This window comes from Triticum dicoccoides, chromosome 1B, assembly GCF_002162155.2.
Source record: "Triticum dicoccoides isolate Atlit2015 ecotype Zavitan chromosome 1B, WEW_v2.0, whole genome shotgun sequence".
Classification (NCBI taxonomy): domain Eukaryota; kingdom Viridiplantae; phylum Streptophyta; class Magnoliopsida; order Poales; family Poaceae; genus Triticum; species Triticum dicoccoides.
The window spans coordinates 31,591,926-31,597,536 of NC_041381.1; the positions used below are offsets into that span (position 1 = coordinate 31,591,926).

General features: G+C 43.5%; 1 long non-coding RNA gene across 8 annotated transcripts in view; it reads left to right on the forward strand.

The window, feature by feature from the left end:
• The window catches only part of LOC119317439, a 10,578-nt gene extending 5,920 nt beyond the window's left edge, over window positions 1–4,658 (forward strand). For 7 of the 8 annotated variants that reach the window (XR_005153616.1, XR_005153618.1, XR_005153620.1 and 4 more), the window contains 7 exons: window positions 465–526; window positions 609–729; window positions 1,408–1,578; window positions 2,607–2,775; window positions 2,845–2,954; window positions 3,496–3,647; window positions 4,148–4,658. This is a non-coding gene — a long non-coding RNA (uncharacterized LOC119317439). Of the gene's footprint in view, window positions 1–464; window positions 527–608; window positions 730–1,407; window positions 1,579–2,606; window positions 2,776–2,844; window positions 2,955–3,495; window positions 3,648–4,142 lie in introns of all 8 variants that reach the window. The other variant, XR_005153617.1, reaches the window with a different exon arrangement.
• Window positions 4,659–5,611: the final 953 nt, after the last annotated feature.

A 5,611-nucleotide genomic window follows, 5' to 3' on the forward strand; every position in this document is an offset into this window, starting at 1 on the left:
CCATAAAGAAACTAGCTTTTGGTTTTCCGAGACATGGGGATCACTACATGTTCCTATATGAATGTTTAAGCAACAAAAGTGTTTGTTGTCTTAAGTGTCAACTTAGCTATCTGTGTTTCAAACCACCTCCTGCCCAATTCATGGGTTGAGCATAGTCATATGCCATCTAAAGGATGAACTGAATGTGGTTTATCCATTATCCTACTTGCAGTACTTTAAAGTCATGCAAGTGAAGATAGACATGATAGACTTCCGTGCTGCAAAGCTATTCACCTTTGTTTATATAAATGACCATTCATACCTATTCCCCTCCATCATGCTTCTAAACTGGATAGTAATAAACAATTTTGGTTGGCAGGATGCAACTGTGTCACCACTTAACAGGCTTTATCCCGTCTCCCTTTAGTCTGGGTATATTTTAGGTATGGGTGTTTAATTCGGTGTCGTTTTGGTTGGAACCGCAGGATCTGTTTGCCCGTGATTCTTGCCCCAAAAGTGGACTTGGACAAACTACAAGTTCGACGATGTAAGATAATACTCAATTTGTTTGGTCATGTTACTGTTTGCCCAAAGTTGACTCTTTCTTCATTTGTGTTTTCGTCTTGCAGAGGTGTTCACATAGGTGATCGTTGCTGTGATGAACTGGTCATGTTCATGTTGCTGGGATGAGGCCTCCCGTGCGGCTTCCCCTGCGCTTCCGGGGCTGTTTCTTCTCCGACTCCAGTGCAGGTAAGCCACTCACTTCCTCTTTTGTGCTTTCTCCTCTGTTGTGTGTGTCCATGTCCATCCCGCCGTGGTAAGTCCTACGCTGGAGATGTGCCATGAGTGAGCATTGCTGATTGATAGATAGCTCCGAGAAAACGTGATTATCGTACATTGTTCATCTTGGTATTTATGCTTGTCCTTTTGGATCTGTGAAGATTAATGTAACTGGTTATGAACACCCTATGTGATTGTTATTAAGTGGCCAACGTGCTCATGTGGTTGCTTTTTCTTGGTTGATTTGCAGTTAATGCCGTTTTTTTGTGATATATCATTCAAAGGACAATTATTGATTTGCATCCCTTGTTGCTTCTATACTTCCACATACAGACATACATGATGATCTCTTTACGCCGTGTGACTAGAGTAAAAAAACCATGTTTTCTTGTACACGTATACAAAATTAAATCAGGCCATCCACCATGGGTCTCTTCTGTTTCTTCCAAGCAGCTTCTCCATGTCTGCCACATGTAGATGTATCATGCTCTTCTTTTATTCAGTAGGAATTGAAGTCAATGAAGATTAAGCTGTTGTGTTTTTCTAGAGATGCATGATAATTATGGCAGGTTTTTGCTTGTGTTTGGATGAATCGTGGAATGTTTTCTGTCCTGTAGCATGAGAATGAAAATAACCACCATTTTTTAGGATGAAACTGCAAATTTTGAGAAGGAAGGAGCGAGCTCCCAGGCCGGACGAGTCTGGATGCGTGTTCGCAGTCTAGTCGCCGTCCTCTGTACGCACGGTGGTGAGGGTCGCAGCCATCGTCTGCGCGCACGAGGCCGTACCTTAGCCGCAGCTTCTTTGACTCTGACCTCGGTGAGCCTCCTCTACTTTCTCTCCTGCTTGGGCCCAAATATTCTCCAAGTTTCTGCTGCTCTGCTCTTGCACAGTTTCTACATTGAAGTGCTGAACTGAATTTATTTCTTTGCTGCCATGTTTTTTTGCTACTCTCAAGTCTGAATCTCTCTGCCTGTACTGAAAGAATATGGGGATCTTTGCATTATTGTTTGTTTGAATCAGAGCTTTGTGTTTGAAACAATGGCCAGATATTTATATTTTGTAAAGCCATGCATGTGCAGTAATCCCGACAGTCTTGGCCTCTAGACTTGTGCCTCCTGGAGGCAGTTTTCCCCAATAAGAGTGTGCTTCTAGGTGCATTTGGTGAAAACTGGGAACTAGAAATGAAACCTTCAAGTTTTATACTCCCTCTGTCCAGAAATATTCGTCGTAGAAATGGATGTATCTAGCCGTATTTTAGTTCTAGATACATCCATTTCTCCGACAAGTATTTCCGGACGGTGGGATTATTATGTAAATCCAAATCTTTCAGTCGTAATTGGCACTAGTAGCAGCCATGCAAGAAAAGAAAAGAATCGGATTTCATGCAAAAAAAAGATCTTCCCTTGATATGACCCTTTAGGTCCAGGTAGTAGCTATGCACGTGGTGGTGCATGGCCTCGCTGCTTAATTAGGGTTTTCCTTTGGGTCGTTAGCTAGCTATATATGCACATGCTGGTGGTTAATTCGGCCGAAAGAATTCTTGTCCTTGTCTAAAGTTCCTTGCTGTCAAATTCATCTTCTGTGTTTGCTAAAACTAGTACAGCAGAGTACTAATACGTGTTAGGTTTCTTGTATGCTGCTGCTACTAAAACAACAACAGATCCGGATTACTGTTGTTTTATTGGTCCCATCTTAACATGCTGCAACTGTTGTTTCCTTTGATTGAAATCTGCAAGAGGCCCACTCAACTCCTATGCTTTTTTTCTCTGTTTCCTCTACATAGTTTCTCCATATGTCTCTAAAGATGGCTGTTGTGCTTCTTTTTATTTATATGCAATCCGCAGAGGCTTGATATGGTACATTTTCCCCGGGTTTTGCTCCACCATTTTCATGCTATGGAACAAGCACCATGGCAACAGGCAGCTCATCGGAGCATTTGAAGTCACAACCCCTCCTCGGCGACGAACCGTCGACCAGCTCCTTGCTGTGCAAGAAGCCATCTTGCAGCTTGAGGTTACTGTTTGGTCATGTTATTATTTTCCCAAAGTTGGTTCTTTCTTCATTTTTGTTTTCCTCTTGCAGAGGCGATCGTAAAAGTGATGAATGGGTCATGTTCATGTTGGTATGATGAAGCCTCCTGTGTGGCTTCCCCTACACCTCCGGTGGCTGTTCCTTCTATGACTCCAGTGCAGGTAAGCCACTCACTTCCTCTTCTGTGCTTTCTCCCCTGCTGTGTGCCCATGGCCATCGCTCCGTGGTAAGTTGTACTCTGGAGATGCACCATGAGTGAGCATTGCAGATTGATAGATAGCTCCAAGAAGACATGATTATTGTATGATGTTCGTCTTTGAACTTGTGCTTGTCTTTTTGGATTTACATGTCTAGAGTTGCTTCTGCTAGAACTTGTGCAAGGAAAATAATTAGCATTTAAAAAACAATTCATTGGTAGTGGTACTTACCTATCTAGAGTGGCTTCTGCTAGTCACACCCAGTGTTAGTTATAAATCATGTGTATGCGTAGGGCAAAAGCGAAACTAAAAAGAGACTTTTTACATGTGGCAATGTAATATTGTTGTGGAATCTGCTGCTATGGGGAGCTGGGATCATTTTGTGGTTTGGCTGTGATGGGCAGCATTGTGGACTGCCAGAAATGAGCCCATATTTGATATTGAATCCATCGAGCATCCTATTGAGAACTGACTGACACCTTATTGTGTTGTGTTTCTACTGCAGGAAGCAACGGAGCAGCAGGATAGCCGCCTCGCTCTCGCAGGGCTCGGGGTGACGATGAGCTCCGGTGACCATCTGTTGGCAGCGGTGATGAAGCCTCCCGTGTGGCTTCCCCTGCACCTCGGGCGGCTGTTCCTTCTCTGACTCCAGTGCAGGTAAGCCACTCACTTCCTCTTCTCTGCTTTCTCAGCTGTGTGTCCATGGCAATCGCGTCGTAGTAAGTTGTGTAGTAAGTTGTACTCTGGAGATGCACCATGAGTGAGCATTGCAGATTGATAGATATCTCCAGGATGACATGATTACTGTATGATGTTCGTCTTGGTACTTGTGCTTATCTTCTTGGATTTTTGAAGATTAATGTAACTGCTTGATAATGCCTCTATCCATGGTAGTAGCATCATGTAGCAGCACTAGAGCTGCAAATAGCCTTGAGTTATTGCCTTGTATTACTGTATTACGAATGCATGCCAGCTTTCACTCAGAAAAGAATAGTGGTACACTTGCTTTCACTGGAAAAAATTATAGTATACTGTGCTTGTAGCTCTTCTCTTTGTGCTTCAGCTACTTATTGAATGAGAATTTAGGACCCCCAGTCTAGCAAAAATGATGTGATATTTGAGCTGACCCCATGTACTCTGTCATGTTTGTAGTGCAGAAATGAAGTGCCAAGACGTAGCAACCTTTTGGACCCTCACCACCAAACCGTGGAAGGCATATCAAAAGCCATTTTGGTCGTCATTGCTGAGCACTGGAGTTGGGCGTTTTGCACCGCCAGCTGTCAGTTGGTGCTGGCCATGATCCGATACAAACCTGTAGTGTTTGGTTCTGTTGTAGCTGATGCGTGCTTGTGATTTGTATGGCTTTGGTGCCCTATTTTTTGCTTTTGCTTTGAGTAAACCCAATAGCAAGTGATTTTCTCAGGGCTCTGTAAGCAACATGTTGATGGAGCACGAAGACATCTGGTTTGGGTTATCCTTCTTGTTGTAGTGGTGATGTCTAATCTCTAGTATCACCTCTTTTCCGAAAGATAAGTCGCCGGGGGAGTTCAGTTTACACTCCCCCAACGACTTATATTTAGGAACAGAGGGAGTACATGTTCTGTAGTCTTTACAAGCCTGTAGGGTTGTAGCTGGTGCTTGCCTGTAACCCCCAGCGATTTTTGTTTTGCTTTGATGGTTAAAGATTTCTTATGATTATTCATGCATGCTGTTTCGATCAATCAGGAGGAGAAGCAAGCCGAGTATCCTGCTTGGATTTGGACCATGAGAGAACTTTGAACCCTTGTTAAAATTCAGCCCATCACTTGTTGAAAATACCAGCTTTGGATATGGCAACATGATTGTTAGTGAGTAAGCAGAAAATATGTGATGTTTCTATCTAAGTTGATCATCTATGTTACCAGATGAAGTATAAGAGAAAGCTCCTTATAATTCTTGTGAAATATAAGAGAAAAGAGACCGAGGCTTGAACATTAGAAACATAAGAAGAAGAAGAAAAAACTCTAGAACAATTGAGCTCTTTTTGACATCATCCAAGAAACCAGAATAGTAGCTCTAACTGATTTGGAAAGTTTGCTAAAAGAATAGAGGGACTTGGCCTTACAACATTGTTGAGATTGTAAAAGCTATCAGAAACTCATGTCACGTAATAATTTACTTTCTTGGAAACGAAAAGGATCATCATCATCATCATCATCGTGTCACTAATTGGCCTAAGGATGCCCGCCGGCCATCCAGCAAGGGTCTGGATTGCGCCATCTCACTGATCCGCGGCACTCTCCTCTCCACCATGCCCTCTTTTGAGGCCATCTCTATATATACTAGGAAGAGTCATCCATCCGCGTGCGGGATGCGCGTACGACTTAGGACTTTGGACTTGGCTTGGCCACGGCATGGAGAGGAGAGTCATCGTGTGTGACACTGACGATGACGATGAGGAAGAGCCGGCCTCGGTCGACAAAGTGCTGGCGCAGCAGTGGCGTCGACGAGATGCACGGCCAGACAGAGCCTTCGAAGCTCCTGCTCTGCAGCAAACAATTTGAACTTGATGTACTCAATCTTGTGTGCCAAGAGTTTCAGCGAACACTCTGAAGTAATGTACTTAATCTTCGGTGTCAAGA